The following is a 19,680-nucleotide window of genomic DNA, read 5'->3' as shown; positions in this document are numbered from 1 at the left end:
TTTTTATTTTCCCAATTCAATCTGACAGTCTTTCTGTAATAGCTGCATGTATAGCATGGGCTGATTTTTGGAATCATATATAAATTATACAACTATGTGTTTCTTGTAATAACCGCTATTTTTTTACCCGGCAGGTCAACGTGATAAACATAAGATAAAAATAACTGCCTCAAGTCAGAATCAATTTCTACAATTTCTTTGTGTGTGACTGAATCTATCACTAAAATCCAGACATGCTGGCAAAGCACCTCAGACCCTATGTGATGTTCGGGCTGTCAGCATACCATGCATGAGGTCTGAACAATGTTCATCTTTCAAGCTTCCATTTGCAGATCTGACACACGCGCACCAGCTGCAGACATTTTGGCTGTTTGCTGTACGGTAAAACATAGCTCTGAGTGCCAGCATGCTTCGGCCGGGCCCTGGGGCAGCAGCTGGGCCCCGACATGGCGCAGCAGCGGGCTCAGGCAGCCCCTCTGCTGGGCTGAAGGCACGGCCATGCCGCACAGGGACACGCCGGAGCACCTGGGCCAGCCGGGGTACGCAGGCCAGCCACGCCGCAGTGGGACCTGTTGCTTTGCCCCTGTGAGCCGTGTGGCAGGGCCCTTTTTCATCCTGTCACCCTACCTCAGGAAGAATGCTTTCCCCTCACTGCCCAAGGTGTAGGTAGACACCCACAGCATTCAAAAGTGAATGAAGGAAAGGAGAATGTAAATTCAAAGGAATTAAAAAAAAAATATTTTTTAAAGATCCTTACTGATGTGATGTCTTCCAGGGGCTCCCACTTCTGAGGTTGCCAGGGTCCAGGGCTGTCTTCCCTCCCTCAGCCACCCTCGCTGCCTGTAGTGGGCAACCCCCGGATTTGGGCTGGCCCAGCACCTCACCCAGCGCCTCAGCGGCCCGGGCAGAGGGTGAGGGTCTCCTCAGGGTGCTGTGCCCCAGCCCTGGGGCAGCCACCACGGTGGTGTCCTCGCAGCGGCCTTCGCACTAGTGGGCTGTTGCCGTGCACGGGGCAGCTTCAAAGCTGTATCTGTGCACGGGGCTGCTTCGAAACTGCATCTGCTTCGCCTCAGTGTGCAGGAAGGGGCGGGTGATCCACTCAGGGCCCTGGCAGAGAAGGCGGGAGCCCTGAGAGAAACCCTCTGCTCTCCCACTCCCCTTGCTTCAGGCAGCCCCAGCTTCTCCAGGCTCTCACCGCTCTGCTGCCCCCCAGGTCTGCAACAGGTCTCTTCGTTTCAAGGTATTAGATGTATTTTGATGAAAACTTACTTAAGAGTGTGGTTTCAAAAGGCACAGCAGGCCGGTCTAAAGGTCACTGCCGCCAAAAAGGGTGCATGCGCTCACCCACCTCCTATCCCCTCCTTACTGTCAGGCTGGTGCTGGCACTTGCCAGAGCCCTCCTTACATGCTAATTCCATTACCTAAAATAGCAAAAAAACCACCCAAAACACCCACAATGAAAACCTGAATAGATCTCTGCCATACTAATGAGTTAAATTAGATCACAGCAGGGCCCAGGGTGTGCCAGAGCAGGTGTGAGAAAGGTACGCGTAGCCAGCGGCAGAGGCCTGGGAAGAGGACAGGGGAGAGATTAAGTCTCCTCTTGATTGTGTTTGATCAATTTATTGAATTTCAGTCTTTTTTTTATTTGAAGTCTGAAACCCAGGCATATCAGCCTGGCATTGTCAGGCCTTTCCCCTCAGTCACTGGTGTGTGCCAGTGGAGTGCTGCCACCATTTTGGGACCTGGCTCAAGCAGCCATCACTGCTCTTCTCACTGCTCACAAGGGCTACCAGCGATGAGTGGTCTCCTTCCTATAACAACAACAAAAAAAAATACATTAAAAAATCCTAGGACAGGAATTACTTTTATAATATTTAGGAACTGATTTTACTGTTATGCTACAATGGCTGAAATGCAGCCTGAGCCCCTTTCATGCATGAAAAATAGAACTGCCACAATGCTTGAATGTGCACATCCCCAAGGTTTTTTTCAGAGAAACATCCTTCTAGAGGGTAATGTTATCTTCCTCTGTGCAAGTCAATGCACTCATACAAATACCTGTAAGTTTTCTAAAGTGGTATGTTAATATTCTATAAAATCACACAATACAACCATGAGAAAAATGCTGTGCAGAAGAAAGCATTATAATCTGCATATGGATTAATCTAATAACATGATCTAATCATGTGTTCATATTGGCACAATCTTGGCAAGCTCACTTGGGTGTGATAAAATTTAGCAATTAATGAAACATATCTTTTTATGCCTCTCCTGGAAAACTGGAGAGAGTAAATCCATGGCTTTTTAGCTTTACTCTTATCCCTCTTCCCACCCCACAGAACAGTTTTTATCAATGCTGAAGATAGATTAAAGAGTTTCTAGTATAAAGATACAGGCATAGCAAAATGCAGTGGCTGAAGTTTAAATTAGCCAATTTTAAACAGGAAATAAAATATATTTTAAACACTGAGGTACTGGAGCAGTTTACCACAGGCATGGAAAACTCAGCATGTTTTGCACTTCTTAAATTTGAATTGGCTGTCTTTATAAAAAGATATTTTCTAGTGAAGTTTTTGGGGTAACCACAGAAATTGCCGGATAGGATAGGTAGGAGATCAGGACAGGACAGACTATTATAACCATCCCTTTTTACTACAAACCATGATTATCATCCTCTGTACCTAACAAGCCATAGGCTGATAGCCTTCCAGACAAGCAGTACATTTTCTAACAAAGCTGATTTGAAAGCTGAAGCTGGAGTGTTCCTTCCCTGGTTCCACTGAAGAGTAGATGCCCTGAGTGGCCTGCAGAGAACTCTGGATTTGGAGACTACTCTGCAGTTAAGGTCAAATACAATTAGTTCACCTTACATGACTATGGATTTTAGAGAATCAACCCAGAATAATGCAAGGGGTATACTGGCATGCATTTTCAATTCCCGTTTTCATTTAGTATGGCCACTTCCAAAAAAGTATTTAGAAAATCTTTCTTGCCTATATTGGCAATTTCCTTAAAGAGCAAAGACACGGGTGTCATTGATTTTGATTTCACTAAGCGCCTTCACTGTAATTATCCACTAGCAGAGTCCATGATACAAAAAGAGACTTGAAACCTAACTTCAAAAAATCCTGACGTGTCAAGTCCTATTACCAGTTGACTTGAATAGCTGCACTTGATATGGGATATTTTTTTTGTCTAGTGTCCAGATAGCAATAAATGTTCAAAGGGAAAATCTGATAGAAAATAAATATGAACAAATAATAAGCTGTAAACATCAATACATAATGTAAAACTTTACAAGATTACTTGGCAACAGGAATGTAGTTAAATCAATATTTTGGCATCAGTGCTATACATTTCAGGATGACAAGTTTTGGTATTTTCCAGACTCTTCCACCTTATAGCTGCCCATTAATTACCTTCATTTGTCAGCTGACAGTACAAACAGGGTACAAATGTTTAGTCTGCTGCTTGTGTTAATATCTAGGAGCTGTAGTAGACAAGAAGGTTTCCAGAACTCTGCTGTATAATCACCCTATGAAATTGCTTAGCTCTAATGTTTGCTAACACTACTAGCATGTTTTCTTTTTCTTACAAATAAAGTAATAGATGAAAATGTCTCAAGCTAACACTCACTTGTTTGCGTTCTTAACAAATCCATTTCAGAGCAGAGCAGTAATTCCACTTCAATATCAGTTTTAGATGTGCTTATTTACAATTGCATTTTAGCATTCAGTTTTAGGGCTAGACTAATTTACATAGTGGAATATTTGTATAAGTCGCCTTGTGTTCCCACCTCATGAATAACAGTGTAGGAAGAAATGGAGTTAAAAGCAGGTCCATAAACTAGCATGTTCTATAGGACTTCTCAGGCAGTGAAGCAATAGCAGAATGAGACAAGAAGTACATTGAGTGTTGCTGCTGTGCTCCCACCAAGGGAAACAAACTTGATCCTAGTCATTGGCTCACTCAGTCACTTGTTGGGGCAGAAACCAAACCAGAGTATAAACATGTATATGCACAAGAAATTTCCATCAAGCTTGGCACTGAACCAGGCTCTTCATTGCCATGTAAGCCAGCCAGTGCAATGCATCATCAAACTATGACTAGAGATAGCATATTGTTCCCATTTATTAGTGGTATATAGTTTAACATTGAAAGAAATCCTAGCAAAAGGCAACAACTAGGACTCTGTGTCAAAACTTCTATTGCCACTTTGTTAGGAGGTACCATCAGCCTGTTTGGTCACTCAGCCAGGACCATAATCCTGACAGCATTCCTTGGACTAGAGTATTTCTGTGAGCAACAGCAGCAACTGCTCTTCAAGCCACATCCTTTTTTGCCAGCTGGGAGCTAACTGGATAGATACAGGTAGGATTCATCCCTGTTTCTTAAAAGTCTCTCCCAGAGCATGACAGTGTGAATTTTTTGATTTACACTTGCTTCCTCAGGCGCTTTTTGCACTGCAGCTGCAGAAAAGTGGTAATTCGATGACCTACTAACTTTTTCCACATAAAAAGGCAGCAAGCAGCAGAACTGGTATGTTAATGTGGTTCCTCATATTGCAGTAGGTTGGCATGGATATAACAGACAGATATGATAGGTGCCCTGATCTTGCAAAGTTTTACAAATGTCACCTAGCTTAAATAGATTTCTCATATATTTGAAATTAACCACAAGTTAATATTTGCAGGACTGCTGTTGAAGTCAGGTCCAATAAAACCATAGGTCTGCATAGAAAAGAGAATGTAAGTGGCTTTGCTGTCTGTCCATGTGGAAGTACATACTTTGACTTTATTGTAAGAGCTACTGAAGACAGCAATAATGCCAGTTTACTTGTCTCTATACGTTAATGGAATATGTTGAAGATTTCTATCTTCAGCATTGTTGCTTCCTGCTCTTGCTGAGGCAGCCTGCAGGTTTATACAATTAAACTTGCCTCATTTATTTTATACAGATTCTTGTCAATATAAACACAGTTCAAAGCTAAAATGTTTTAAAAATGAAGCTAGAGACAAAAGACAGCAGCTGATCCCCAGAGGGAGGGTTTGAGCCTCCAGGTCGGAGAAATGGGGGAATTTCCTCCTCAGAGGTTGTTGCTAAGGAGACCTCTTTTGCTTCAATGAGCCTGTGGGATGGACTAGTTGACATATACACAATATTTCTGTTACTAACACAAAGGAGAAGCACGTGCTGTGGAGTCATAGTCAGGATAGAGCACAGAAACCCACTTACAAGGCCCTTTTCAACTACTATTCTTGCTCCTACTGACAAAAGTTGGTAACCTTACGATTTTTCCCTTTCTTTTGCAGTCATCTTCATTTCAGATGAGAAAGAAAATGTTGCTGTGAATGACGAGGACATGACACCTTACTACTAGCAGAAATGCAAGGAGAGCACAAGCTTTCCTAAGGAACTACTCTCCAGCTAGGCATAGTCCTTCTATTACAAGTTCAGCAGGTAATCACTCTAAACTCAGCACCATCTGTATATTCTTTAACAGTATTCTTTTACAGTAACAGGAGGTAGTATAAATGAACCTAAGCTTGCGTTACCCCAGATAGTGCTCCTGTGTCACTGAATAGTTTCAATGGTGCTTCTAAGTTGTACAAATATTTGGCTTGTTTTAGAGCTTAAAATAACTATTTTTACATTTAACCTTCCAACATTCCCAGTTGTGATAATTTTATGTTTTTTCATCTTGACTTATGTATCAATAGATTTGACATTCACGTCAGTTGTGTGACTGAGGTTGCAAGACCTCTATTGTCCAATCTATTGTTTCCCCATGATGATCTTTCAAAGAGATAAATTAATCTTGATGAATGTTTCCTAAAAAGGAAGAGAGAGAACTGTGGGACTATTGAGAATCAAAAGGTCATTCAAATCTGATATACTTTAAAAAATTTTACTGTTATTACTGTTTTGATTAGAAGTGTACTGTTTTACCAAAATAGTTATATGCAGGTAAGGCTGTTGGGTGGACACCCATACGTAAATACATTACGGTGAAGTAGCTAGTATAGCTGGTTTTGAATAAGCATGTTCATCTGCACTAAGGAAATTCTGTAAAACCTTATAGCAGTAAATTTAGTGTAGATAAGGCTCCCCTAGCAATCTTATGGCTCATCTAGGAATAATAAACAATAAGCCCTTCCCCTGTTCCCTGAACCTAACTTTACAAAGCTGTTGTACAATACAGAGTAAGGGCACACAGTTTTTATCAATGAGCTTCATTCTTCTATCAGGTGAAGTGAATGTGACTCCCTTCTCCGGTAACAATGGTATGTTATGTTCTTTGCTTGGCACCTGCTCCTTTAATTTACAACTCACTTTTTAATCTTTAACCTTTAAAATACTCTGGCCATCAGTGATGCAAAGTGACTTGCAGTATATACTTGAATAGCACAGATCTTTCACGCTGCAGGAAAATTTAAGCATGTTGAGTAGGTGGATGGCAAAAGAGGATTCAGGAAGCCTTAATCGTTTTTTTTCTGTTCATTTAAACTCTTTTATTTCACCATAACAGACACATTAATACTCAGTCTACAGGGAAGTATAAGTAAAATGGAGCATGGCAAGACAATGTAGAGCAAATGTATTTTATTTCAATCATTGTCTATTTATAATTCTTTAAGAAGAGACTAAAATAACATCTCTAAATAACCAATTCAGTAAAGCAAATACATGTATTTCCATTTCACATGTCTTTACATCTATTTACTGATTCTGTTAGAGGAATATGAGCATTATTAACTTCAGAGTAAACAGAAGGCATAAAATGTTTGATTCTTTGAAGGTCTTTTCCTTTGTACTCTTATGCTTTGAGGGAAGAAAACCAAAATATTAAAGGTGTAATAAGAAGGGTGCCAAACTGTGAAAAATGTGCCCACTTTGTAGCAGCTACTATTCCTACTGCTGAGAAAGAGCAGGTTCCAAAGCAGGCAGGTGAGTGAGAGCAGGTGACAGCTGGAGAAAAGTAAGGCTTATTTAGTGTGAGGTTGGCTAGTTTCCCAAGGTCCAATATTGCAGCAAGAACACCTGGAAAAAACTCCTGAAATCATCTCATGTGTCACAGTTTTCATGTCTTTTATAAACTAAAAGGTAATTTTAATATTTAGTTTTTGATGTTACTTTTTCTTTTGGGGGGGAGGTATAATAACATTCTGCAATACATTGTCTTTTTATGGAGCACTGTACGATAAAATCATCACCTCCTTAATGCTGAGCTAGTAGGAAAGAATGAAATTTCATTGGAATGTCACTTAGATCTATCACCAATCAACTCTGGTTTCTTCTCATTTAATTAGTCATCTCATCCTAAACTATTTATATCTTAGAAATACTTGGTTTATTTTTCCCACTTAGAAGGATTGCAAACTAGAACAAATCGAAAACAAAAGGAAAAACCCAAAGTTGCTTCAAAATAAGTAAGCATGGAGTTATTCTTCTAAAAACCCATAGCTTCTTGCTAAATTATTAACACTTTAAAAAGAAGAAGCCTAAATCATCAGAGATTTAATGCAGAATTTTTGTGCTGAACCTTTTTCCTTTTTAAAAGCTTATAGTGAAAGCACTGTTTTGTTCACAATGCATTAATTCTTACTGCTTGTAGAAATTATTTTGGAAGGTATCATATTTTAAATACAAGTTTCCAGTAATTTTTCCACATTACTTCTTTGCTTGTAGGTCTGTGCTTGCAGCCAGTAATATACAACAATGGTTTCATTTCTTTCAAAGTTGATATGTTTTACATTCTCAGTATGTTATTTAGTTTCTCTAAAATAGTCTGGAGAAGTTCTGCAATACATGAAGCTGGGGCTTCCCAACACTAAACCAAAGTGAGTCATTGAGTTGCTTCCCACATGTTCCTAACACCTTCACTATTCCTGTATTTTAAATGTGTGGGGAACATTCTTTGGTAACATTATGTGTTTTCAGCTAAACTGTGACAATTCTCAGCAGCTGAGGCTGTCTTGCTTAGTTGTCACATATTGCTATAATTCACCTTCTCTGCAATAATATTTGCATTACAGCTATTAAAATTCATTAAAAATAAGCCATGTGCAGAATTTTTTGCTTTACCAAATGGAGTAACAAAGAGAAGCTGTGATATTATACCTTACGGTTAACATCCAGGCCATCTCGGCCCAACGAAAGTAAAAAAGTTTTGCCATTAACTTTAAATGACACCAAATTTTCACCAGATTTTGCAACTGGATTGGTCTAGATACACAAAAGATGGATCTTTTCCCCCTTCACAATGGCATGAAAGGATGAGAAATTTTCTCAGAAATTGAGAATCATATCCACACAATATACTCATAGCCACTGTTTCTAGGAAGGTTGAGAGCTACCTCTGTGGTGTGCTTCCATTTGGCCCAGTTCTGAGGATGACCCTCAGTGGTGGTTCAGCTGTGTCATATTTCAGCCTTCCCAGATCTCTGGGACCCCAAAACACCTTCTCAATAAAGGATGAGAAGGAAACTTCATGAAAACTCTCTGAGACTTCTTGCTACCACAAATGTGCAGGAGGGGTATAGCTTAGGTGCATCCTTTTACCTCATGACAATTTACTGGTGACAACAGCTCTGTGCTCTGTAACAGACCTGCAGAGAATGAACTCTTTCGTTGCTCCAGTCTGGATCATGATTCAGGAGGGTGGGTGGCAAGGCAGCATACAGTACTAATAGTGGGTGGATAGCATCCAGGTCTACAGGGTCTTCCTTTCAAAGGCACATGGCACAACCCTCCAGCTTTCTATCAAAGCAAAATCAACCACTGCTTTGAGAACAGCCAGCTGGACATGAGGAGGACAAAAATATGGCCTTGTAGCAAAAAGGGGGAAGTACTGTGGAAATACATCTAATTCACACAAGTGCTCAACAACTTTTTGGTTCTTTCAAGCATTTCAGTGCTATTAGGTATCCACATAATGCCTACTTATGCCTAAGCCTGGACTTCCCTTTCAGAAGTAGGCCTGACCACAGTGATCTGTAAGTTCAGGAATTCAGGACTACGTTACCATAACACTTGGCTAGGAATAAACACATATATGCTACTGTAGCCTCTAACTGTTTCACTGCATGGCAGGCTTTCTACTTAGCAACGAAAGCCAGCACCAGTATCTCACTTCACTGCTTTGCAGTCTGTAGTGGCTTCTCATTTCATGCAGGATATAGGGAATGTCTAATGCTAATCAGGGCTCAAGACTGTAGTAGGCTCTTCCGGTACAAGTTGGGAAGTACAGGCACTAGTGAAATCACTTTTGGTAAACTGCGTAATTATCTACGTACAGGAAGGAGGAACTTAAACTGGAATGTTTGCATAAAAAAGCTGGAAGGATCATTATTGAATGAAAGGCCTTTTAAGAGATTTAAATAGAACAGCTTGTTTAGTCTAGCAAAATGGAGATTGAGGGAGAAAATGAATGCTGTCAACAAATACACTGGTGAAGAGGGGTGAACACTAGGTGGAAAAGCTATTTAGGATAAAAGACAGCACTGGCACAAGGGTACAAACTGACTCTTAATGACTTTAGACTGGAAAAACGGGGAGAAGGTTGCTGCAAGAGTGAATTGCTGGAGTCGTGACAACAGCAGTGGAAACAAAGGTTTAAGATGGAGTTTGACCTAGCTATGAAAGGGTCTGTATCATGGAACTAGCTAGGATGTGGGAGATTGGTCTTGATAACTGCGGTACTTAATGCAGTTTTATCTTTTTAAGACCCAGTCTACAAACAAACATGTACTGAAATAACTTCAGCCATTGCATCTCCAGCTGTGAGCAGGACCTTCACACAGCAGCTGCATTCCACAAGAACAATGAAATGAGTCCAGGCTCCCTCATGAGCAAGAGAGACAGGGACTTGGCTTTTTGACATTTGGAATATGTTACTTGTAGAACTAAGGATGAGTTTCAGATCTCACTGTATTCATAACTAAATATAAAACTAATTTGCTTGATTTTCTACAGTAAGCTTTATAGGCACATGGACACGTTCTGATTTTAATGATATTTTCATTATTTCTACAAGTGGGGGAGACAGCGAGTGGGGAAAATTGTGGCTGTAATTTTCATAGATGTTATAAAATAATTATTTTTAGAATTTTTTTGAGAAACATAGGCAGGTGCCTAACTTTAATGAAGGATTCTTCACCATTTCCTTAGAGCAGTTTCTTCTAGGTTATGTATTCTTAGACATCTTACGAATTTAGAAAAATCATTTCAGAGCTACTTTAAGTTTTGCAGTACTGTATTAATAAATAACTTGGCAAAAAGACTTTGACTTTACATATGAACAGGCTTATGACTGTTCCTACAATTCTTCTGTTGTACTACATCTGGAGACTATACACCGCTTCTTAGACTTTTGTCATGGCCTTGTAATCTCATGCTATCCAGGAAAGTCCTTCTGTGCCTCTAGTCAAAACTGATAAAAAGGGTCCCTAAAGACAATCTGTTTTTTTCCTGTCCTGTTGCTGAAGAAAGACCCACAGGTGTCTGCTGGGCTGCCATGTTTCCATGCAACTTGATGAGGCCTTTCTTGGGTGTGTGGCTTGTCTTAACATGACTGCCTCCTCTTCACAGGTCTTAAACAGACATTTAGAAGCAAAGCATTAGAGCCACATGTCTTTATGATCATGTTTAGATTTGCTGGTTTTAAACACCTCATTATAATTTGTCTGATCAGAAGAAACTGTTCATTTAGTATAGTAAGTACTTGGAGGCAGACTATAAAAATAACAGTTATTCTCTTTCAGCATATTCAGCTAGCGGGTAATCTTACCAAAATATCTAAGCTATTTATTTATAAAACATAATAAAAAAATTATCTCTGGTGTAAAGCAGTTACTGTAGGGAGAGTTTGGGCCAGTTGGATCTAGCAGTGCAAATAAGAGAAAGGAAAAACAATCCTATAAATGGGTAAGATGAAGAGGATTTGTGAGATCATCTTGAAATTCCCCCAAGATAAACATCAGGAATAAGTTACCATAGAAAACAAGTGCTGATTATCTATGAGTTCAAGAGATACCTGATTCTTTCTGAGGAACACTGAATCATGTTATTCCAGAGTAGGATCCTGTTGTGGTTACATTTCAGATCCATGATCTAAACTGGGCTGAATGGGAAACTTCCAAGGCCACCTATGTATTACTGGAAATATAAGTGGGGATTCTGTGAAGGATTTCCCAACACAGTATTCATTTCTGCATACATTTCTTGTGCTTTAGACTGGTCAAGGGGTGTTGGCCAGAAGAAAGACACATTTAGTACTTTACTGTGGCCTTGTTGCAAGGAACTAGGGGGGAAGAGGAAGGGGGCAAACCTGGAACCACTGGAGCATTATAAACTCATATAGCTTCCTACAGACAGCTCTGTTTTCTGTTTGCTTTCTGACAACCATTCAGATCTATAGACAATACACTTTAAAGTGATAATTCTTCATTCTACAGGAGCTAAATCTTGCTTCACTGTAAAAATGACCTGAAGGATATTCCACAATAAAATTCACAGGGCACTACGGACTTTTCTTATCCTCAGGTCAGATCTATAGCTTTCAGCTTTTTAAACAGTTTCACAGTAGAGAAAACCTAATTTCCTCAAGCCTAATTGGTACTGTGAGAATCCCTCACAGGTATAATTTGTTACAGCTTTATTGGTAGATTTGAGATATCTCCTTGTTTCTTTTCTTCCTTTTCTTTATCAAGTCCAGATATAGCTCAGTTTTATAGAACATATGTGAAATCCTATTTAAAGCAACATCTTACACTGTAGAAAGATGGAAAACCACCAAAACGGTCATATTTTGCATTTCAAGTTATTCTCTTGCAACTGAAGTTATGAACTCTTGGTTTATTAGGTTAGAAAATATAGGGATATTTCCCAGTAGCACAGCTTTCTGAAAAAAGCTTCATACCTTTTTGAACTCTCCTACCTCATACACACATTTGTAACAAGAAAATCACTCTAGCTGGACAGGAAAACATATTCAAAAGAAATGTAAATTTAAGCAGGAAATGTGATTGAATGGATTATTGTAGGAATTTTAGAAGGAAAATGTCAAAGTTCAGTATTTCAGATTGTGTGTCTTCCCTACTTTGACTCCATCGTGTGCAGACTTTTTTGCATACATAAATGAAAAGACCTGGCTGATCTGAAAAGCTGGCATGTGTCAACTAGTAATTTTAATACAAATTTAATTTTGGTAGAAAGTATAATGGATATGAACAAGCAGGTATAGAATGCAAATAACACCCTTAAACGAAGACTAGTGGAATTTTGCCCTGTCAATAGATTTTCCCCTAAAAGGAAACAGTTCACAGAATCCAAAAAATAGCCATGTGCAAGCCCAGTTGTACATATCTCTGCCTGACAGTGATGAACATTTTATGAGATAGTTTAAATTACATCTTTAAGACATTTCCTAAAAAGGAAGAGGTAGAATTGTCCACAGCAGATTAAAAGATGTGTTAAGAAACAACGAACAAACAATCCCAAATTGGACTCCATAGTATTTAAATTTATTTGCACTTAGCACACATCTGAATATCAAAACTCAAAGTCAAATTCAGCCTGACTTTGCCTGACTTCCTAGATTTCAGTGTGGGATACAATACAGTACACAATTAGCCTGGCTTTCTAAAGTAATACAGTTTGGAAATCACATTAAAGGTTGGTATATGTGTGAGATCCTGAAGTACTTTTGGAAACCTTGGTCTGTTTCAGTTAGAGTTGATGGACAGGTAAATGGCTCAGTTCTGTTTGCTACAAATTTGATGAAAATAAGCAGCTAGGCAGCAGAGAAAGACCCTTTTAGTATGCTTATACTCCTCCAATGCAGAAAAGGCTGTATCATGACAGGATACTTTTTTAGACATGAGAGAATCCACACAACAGGATTTCCCCCTGCTCCCAGAGATATAAAAGCTCATAGAAACCATGATGCATTAGCAATGCTGGTTTATTTGTATAAGTGTTCATGCTGTAGTGACAGCATATATGCATATATATACACATAATGTTATAATTTGAGTTTTATTCTATATCAGAAAAAGCTGCATTACCCAGTGAATCAGTCACTAACTTATGTTCTTCTCTCAGATTTGCCCACTGGCATGATGGATCTTCCGACATGCCAAGGGCTAAATGGTTATGATTTAATGTAGTAAGGAAGCTTTCAGAATGCACCTTGCACATACAAGTTAATCATGAAGGGAGGGAGGCAGTAGGACTTATTTTATCCATATTCAGTTTTCAGAACTGCAAGAGGAAGCCCACAAATGGAAAAGTGTGTAACTTCTATTTTTCTTGCTGTCATGTTATATAATACACAGAAAACAAGGCACAGTGGGCACACTTTCATCTGAGTGATGCTTTGTAAGGTGCATGGTGAAAAGGCAAAGCCCACAATTCCAGCAGGGGAAAACTAGGACTGTGGATAAACTGGTGCGTTCTTGGGCTTCTGGCTGTGGGTATGGCCTGGCAACATCCTGTCTAAGATTAGAGCAAGACCCAAGCAGACATACATTTTTCATTCCGATGCTCATTTTTCAGTAGAAGGAACTTTAACGTATGGGGCAGAGGAGAGCTAGGCATGCTTTAGCTATATCTTGATGCTGTTCCGCTGAAGGTTCTTAGCCTCAGTGTGCACTGTGCCTCCACTGCTCAATCCCAACACAGCCTGAATGAACTAATTTCTACGGTAAGTGGAAAAGCCTAGAGGCTTTTTTAATTGGTGTGAAGGCACTGAGACTTAGTGTGCAATGGCTCAGCTTCCTGTGGATTGTGGGACAGCTACATGTTGGGCTGTCAGAGCCATTTTCCATGGAGTGCAAAGTAATCTTCTTGCTATATGACTCTCTCCCCCCTTATGAAACAATCTGGTGAAAGGATGCCACCCCATGCGTGGACTACTTACAGTTTTCTTACTTTCATTCAATAACAGTAGGAAAGGAAAATATCCCTTGATTACTCCCCCATCAGGGAGCAATCCACAGTATTAACAGGCTAATATTTTTTACATCATGCAGTGGTAATTAAGGATGTCCATTTCTCTCGCTTGCTTGCTTGCTTTAGGAATAGTGTCAGATACTCTGTGGCTACAGGATGGTTTATGGTTACAAATACCACTAGGGTAGAGTGTATTGTGCCTCATTTAGAACAACTTAACCAGAGAGTTATTTCGTGGTGGTCTGGTCGCACCTGTTCACACTTAACTGATTCTGCACAAATTTGACCTCTGTCTGACATTTCTGCTAACATGTCATAGCACAGTGAACATCCTTCTGTTGCTGGGCATGTGCTGTATTATTTCTTGAACTGTGGTGACAGCCAGGTTACTCTAACTGCTCTCCAGACACAGTATGAGACAGTCCTTGCTCCCCAGCACAGTTCCAAAAAGACAAACAATAATAGTCAAACTAATAAATTAAATGCCTTAATTGTAATCCCTGAATATTAGATTTCCTGAAGCCATCACTATCCCATCTTGCCCTCTTTTCCAAATCATGTAATCATGGAATCACGAATCATTTAGGTTGGAAAAGACCTTTAAGATCATCAGCTCCAACCACAAACCTAACACTGCCAAGTCCACCACTAAACCATGTCCCTAAGCACCATGTCTACATGTCTTTTAAATACCTCCAGGGAAGGTGACTCAACCACTTCCCTTAGGCACTGTTCCAGTGCTTGCCTTATGATTGATTATAGTTCAAACTGAGAGCAAAGCCTAGGGTTTTTCTTCAGATTATATGGTTTTTAATGGGAGTTTATAGAATATATAATTTTAAGCATCTGTCATTGAAACCTTACACAGTCTGTTGAATATACATATTTACAAAACCATGTTGTGTATAATCTAGCGAAGCCCTGCAGTTCCATATAACTGTATTCCGTAGATAACCCACCTGATGCTCTTAGGCTAAGCACTGCCCTCCAAATGATTTACCTAAATATTTTTTCATCTAATTTGACAGAACAGGCAAAAGTTGATAGAAGCACAATGCTGTCTGTCTTATTCTAGAGATGTTGGTCTCAGCTGTGGAGAGATTAAATGATTTGCCCAAGTTCATGGCCACAGTTCAAGTCTGTGCTACAGCCAAGAGAGCCTAGATGTTCAGGTTAATGCTGTAGTCAGACATATCTTTCCCTTTCTCTTTGTTCTTCATATTAGCTTGGTTGTCTGCCCTGCAATGCTAGGGAAAACTCCCTTCACTCTACCAGTATAACCACAGCTATCAGTGTAGGAAAGTATATTACTTCCAGTGTGAGCAATGGTATTCCTCAGTGTGGTTGGGATTTCCTCAACACTGCCACAGGATATAGGGCTCACTATAGAATCCTGGTTAACATTTAGTACATTTGTGGCTTACATTCAAAAGTGATTTCATAAACCAAATGCAGTGAAAACTCTTGCAACCCTGTGGATGCAGAAGGTCAACATTTACAGTCAGCTTGTTAAGTTGCTGTCTCCATCTGCATTTTTCTAGTGAGAGCAGTTTGGATAAAATAACAAGTGATGTAAAGCTTTTCTGAACTTAGAAAATACTTGATTAAACATAAATCCATGAACCATGAACTACAGTTATGCACATCTGCCAGGAGAGGAAATAGAAATATTATGATTAAGTCTATTCTCACAATTTTTCCAACCCACTAGATAAAATTTACCAGAAATTAAAGGGGGGGGGGGGGGGGGGGGGGGCAACAGAATACGTCCCTAGAAATTTTTCTGTATTGCAGCAGAGTGCTTTGTCAAAAAGGAATAGGTGGAAACCCTGAGAGACAGGGCTAACACCCTGCAGTATCATTCAGAAAGTAATGGCTGAAACTGTTTCCTGTAAAAAGAATAAATATTAGAAAACAAACGAGCCATCCAGTTATTACATTATAAAATAGAGGGCAATGACAGCTGTTTCGGACTCCAAGCATTTAAAATCTTTTGATTCTGATAATGCCTTTAGGCAGGTACCTAAGGAGCCTGGAGTAAATGTTTTCAATTAAGGTGTTTTTTTCTTCCAGTAGCAGTGAGCATGGGTTTCTTAAATATTATTCTTGGTGTACATTTTTCTTTTTAAGAATGCACGATATCTGTTGGCAGCTAATGAGTAACCTAGGGCTTAGCCTATGCTATAACATACAATGCATTCTTAGTCCACATGGATCACAACCAGTTGGAGATTTGAAAACTGGGGGCAGCCTCTGTTGTAGTGCAATGAACATGAGATGGTGGAATTCTGGATCTTGGGAGGAGGGAGCCAGGCAAAAGCAAGATCACAACCCCAGACTTCAGGGTTCCTATCAGGGATCTGCTTGGAAGAATCCCATGATATAGAGCTTTGGAGAAAAGAAAGATCCAGGAAAGATGGTTTATTTTCAAGGATCACCTCCCCCAAACTCAAGAAAGACTCATCCCAATGAGAAGGAAATCAAGTAAATGTGGCAGGAGACCTGCATGAACAAACAAGAAGCTCCTGACTAAAGTCAGGTATAAATAGGAAGTATGCAAGAGGTGGAAACTCCGTCCAGTGACCCAAGAGGAATATAGAAACACTGTTAAAGCATACAGAGGCAAGGTTAGGAAAGCCAAATCCCGCTGAGCTGAATATGAGGTGATGGTGAGAGATGGTGAAGGGCAACAAGACAGGCTTGTGTAAGTACATCAGCAGCAATAAGGAGCACAGTAGGGAAAATATGTGCTCACTGCTGAAAGGGGCAGGGAACCTGGTAACAAAGGTTGTGGAAAGGGCTAAGGTATTTGATGCCTCCTTCACCACAGTCTTTACTGGTGAGACTGGTCTTCAAGCATCGCAGGTTCCCAAGACCAGTGGGAGAGTCTAGAGCAAGGAAGACTTAGCCTGGGTGGAGGAGGATCATGTTAGGAAATATTTAAACAAAATGGACATTTTGTTTGGATAGAAGTCCATTGGGTCTGATGGCATGCAACCACAAGTGCAAATGTTATTGCAAGGGCATTCTTGATAATCTTTGGAAGATCATGGTGATCAGGAGAGTTTCCTGTGGACTAGAAGAAAGTAAAAGTTACTTCTATCTTTCAGAAGGGGAAGGAGGATCTTGTCAGCCCCACCACAATCCCTGGGAAGGTGATTGAGCAAATAATCCTTTAAAACATTTTGAAACAAAAGAAGGATAAGAAGGTGATTAGGAGTAGTCAGTTTGCATATACAAAGGGGAAATTATGCCTCATCAACCCAACAGCCTTCTATGCCCAGTATTGCTCCCTGAGCACTCACTCTCTGGTAACAGGATATTGGCTAGATGGAGTTTGATGTGATCCAGTACAGCTCATCTTATGTTCTTGTGATCAGTGTCACTTCAGACCTAGAAAATTACCTGTTCCCACAAGATGAGGGTGGAAGCCAAGCTAAATATTCCCTGGTGAAGCTGTGTTTATAGACACTATGAAAGGTCAGTGGAGATGTCTGCTATCCTGGGAAATACTTCTCACAAAGTTACTCTACTATTGGGGCTGTAGTTCAGATTTATAACCACCAAGTCATTTTCTGAAATTTGACACATAGTTATTTATCATTTGTTGGGCCAGGTGGAGAGATTGAGCCTGGTTGAACCTAACTTTACTGCACTTTGATGACTGTGTCTCATTCGCTTTTAAAATTCTCCCATGGGATTCAGGCAACATAAGCCTGGGAGGGGGAGGATGTGGGGACAATGTCCTGGCAGCATAAAGTTGTTGGATGTGGGGAACTTCCGTGCGCCAGGTGGAAACCTGGTGTTGGCCAAACTGTGACAAGCACAACTAGCCAGTATATGGCAAAAGGTGCAGTCCACAGAGCCGGAGAGCCAGACTTCCCTTTGGCAAAGCCCCTGGGAGCTGTAAGCATACCCAGAGGAAGAAAACCAAACCCTTCACAGCTGACAAACCAGTTTGTAAGGCAGGACTCCTAATCTGTAGCAGTGCTGTTCATGTGAGGTTCTTGGTCTTGTGCCTTCCAACTAGACTTGTTCCTGGACTTCTCTTTTGCTTCGCCTCCACTCTTGCTTCCCAGTGACCTATTGTCTGTCTGATCACCCATTGCTTTGACCTTGGTCCCCTGCCTTGGAAGACTGGATTTGTCTTGAACAAAGGCTCCTCCCTGATGCTCACTCATCTGTCCCTTGTATTCAAAGCCTGAATCTGCTTCCCGACCAAGTACACAATTGATGGTAGAGCTAATACACTCACACACTGAGGACAGCTATTATTCCCTATGGCTTTCCTGAGGGTGAATCTTGAAGGGCTAGCCACGGTCCTTATTAGGTCTATGTCCTCAGGCATATGTGCCTCATGTGTTTGGCACAATAGATGGATTTATTCTTCTCCTTTCCAGTGATGGGCCCATTCCTGGATGTCTCCTCCCAGAAGTCCCAGCTGGTCTGACTCCAGTTGAGACTGCAGCAGATAGCTCCTAGGGACCAAATTATGGTGAGTAGTTTCCACTATGGCTAGTTCTGGCTTTGGGTTGGGTCTGGGTCTGACTTGCTTTCATTAGGCGCAACAGAGCTGACAGTATATATGGAGTCTGGCAAGAAGCAGGGAAAGGCCAGGGTCCACTGATCTTTCGTAAGTGCATGAGACAGTATCTTATAGTGTGATGTGACCATCTCTACGGAATATCTGGGGACTATGACCTCAAAGCACTTATAGCTGAAAGGAGTCAAGAAAGGATTGGCAAAAAATCCACTTGGCTAACTGCAGACATATGGTATCTAACTTGGTGTGAATTTTACCAAAATATATAGCTACCTCTGCAATACATGGGAGCAACTTCCTTCTTGAGAAGTAGTTTTATTGATCAGCACTTTGTCTTCTAAAACTGCAGCATTTTTTTAATAAGACAGTTAGGTGCCCTGGAACGGCATTAGCAATTTGCTAAATGAGCAATGGCTTTGACTTTTCCTTGTGGGATGGTTCCAGCCTATGTAGCAAACAGGGAGCAGCCCAAGGCTCCTTCATTTGTACTGAACCAAAATCTCATAGTTTGTTAGATGGCTTCTGTGACTATTTATGACTTACTGAAGATACAATTAGGGTTCATCTCTCAGGTCAAAAGTATTACCCACAAAAATCTGCCAGAGGTGTCAGGGTTCTTAGGTGGGATCCCACCCCTGTCCATGGGCTCAAGAGCCCCATTTCAGCTCAGCACAGAGCCTTCAGTCCCTGCCCTAATGATGCCATACGAGTGCTGGTCTCCACCTCTGCCATGGTTCACATGCACCCAAACAGGAGGTTCTAACAGAAGAAAGGTTCCTAAATATATGAATATCTCAAGAAGCAAACGAAACATAGCACAAGCTAAAAGTCACCCAACCAAAAAGCTAAAGTCCTAGTTTCTTTGAGCATAACCTAAGAAAGATTTGTTTTAGACAATGAGGAAAAGAAATAACTTGAAGAATGTGTAGGGTCATACTGCAATGTACCTGTGAAAAGAAATGTTCTCTCTGGTGTAAATATTCTGGGAAACGTATTTCTTTCTGGCAATACTCTGGTATAAATCAGAATCTGTGATTTTATTGGAATGATGTTAATTAATACCAGGAGAAAATCAGTTCTCTTATAATTGTTATAGGGAGAAAATAGCTTGCAATATTCAAAAGCAAACAGAATGTATTAGGTGCTTCCTTGATTTTCTCATACTTAGAAAATGCTAACTA

This window comes from Falco peregrinus, chromosome 11 (genome assembly GCF_023634155.1).
Source record: "Falco peregrinus isolate bFalPer1 chromosome 11, bFalPer1.pri, whole genome shotgun sequence".
Taxonomy (NCBI): domain Eukaryota; kingdom Metazoa; phylum Chordata; class Aves; order Falconiformes; family Falconidae; genus Falco; species Falco peregrinus.
This window is presented reverse-complemented; position numbering follows the sequence as displayed.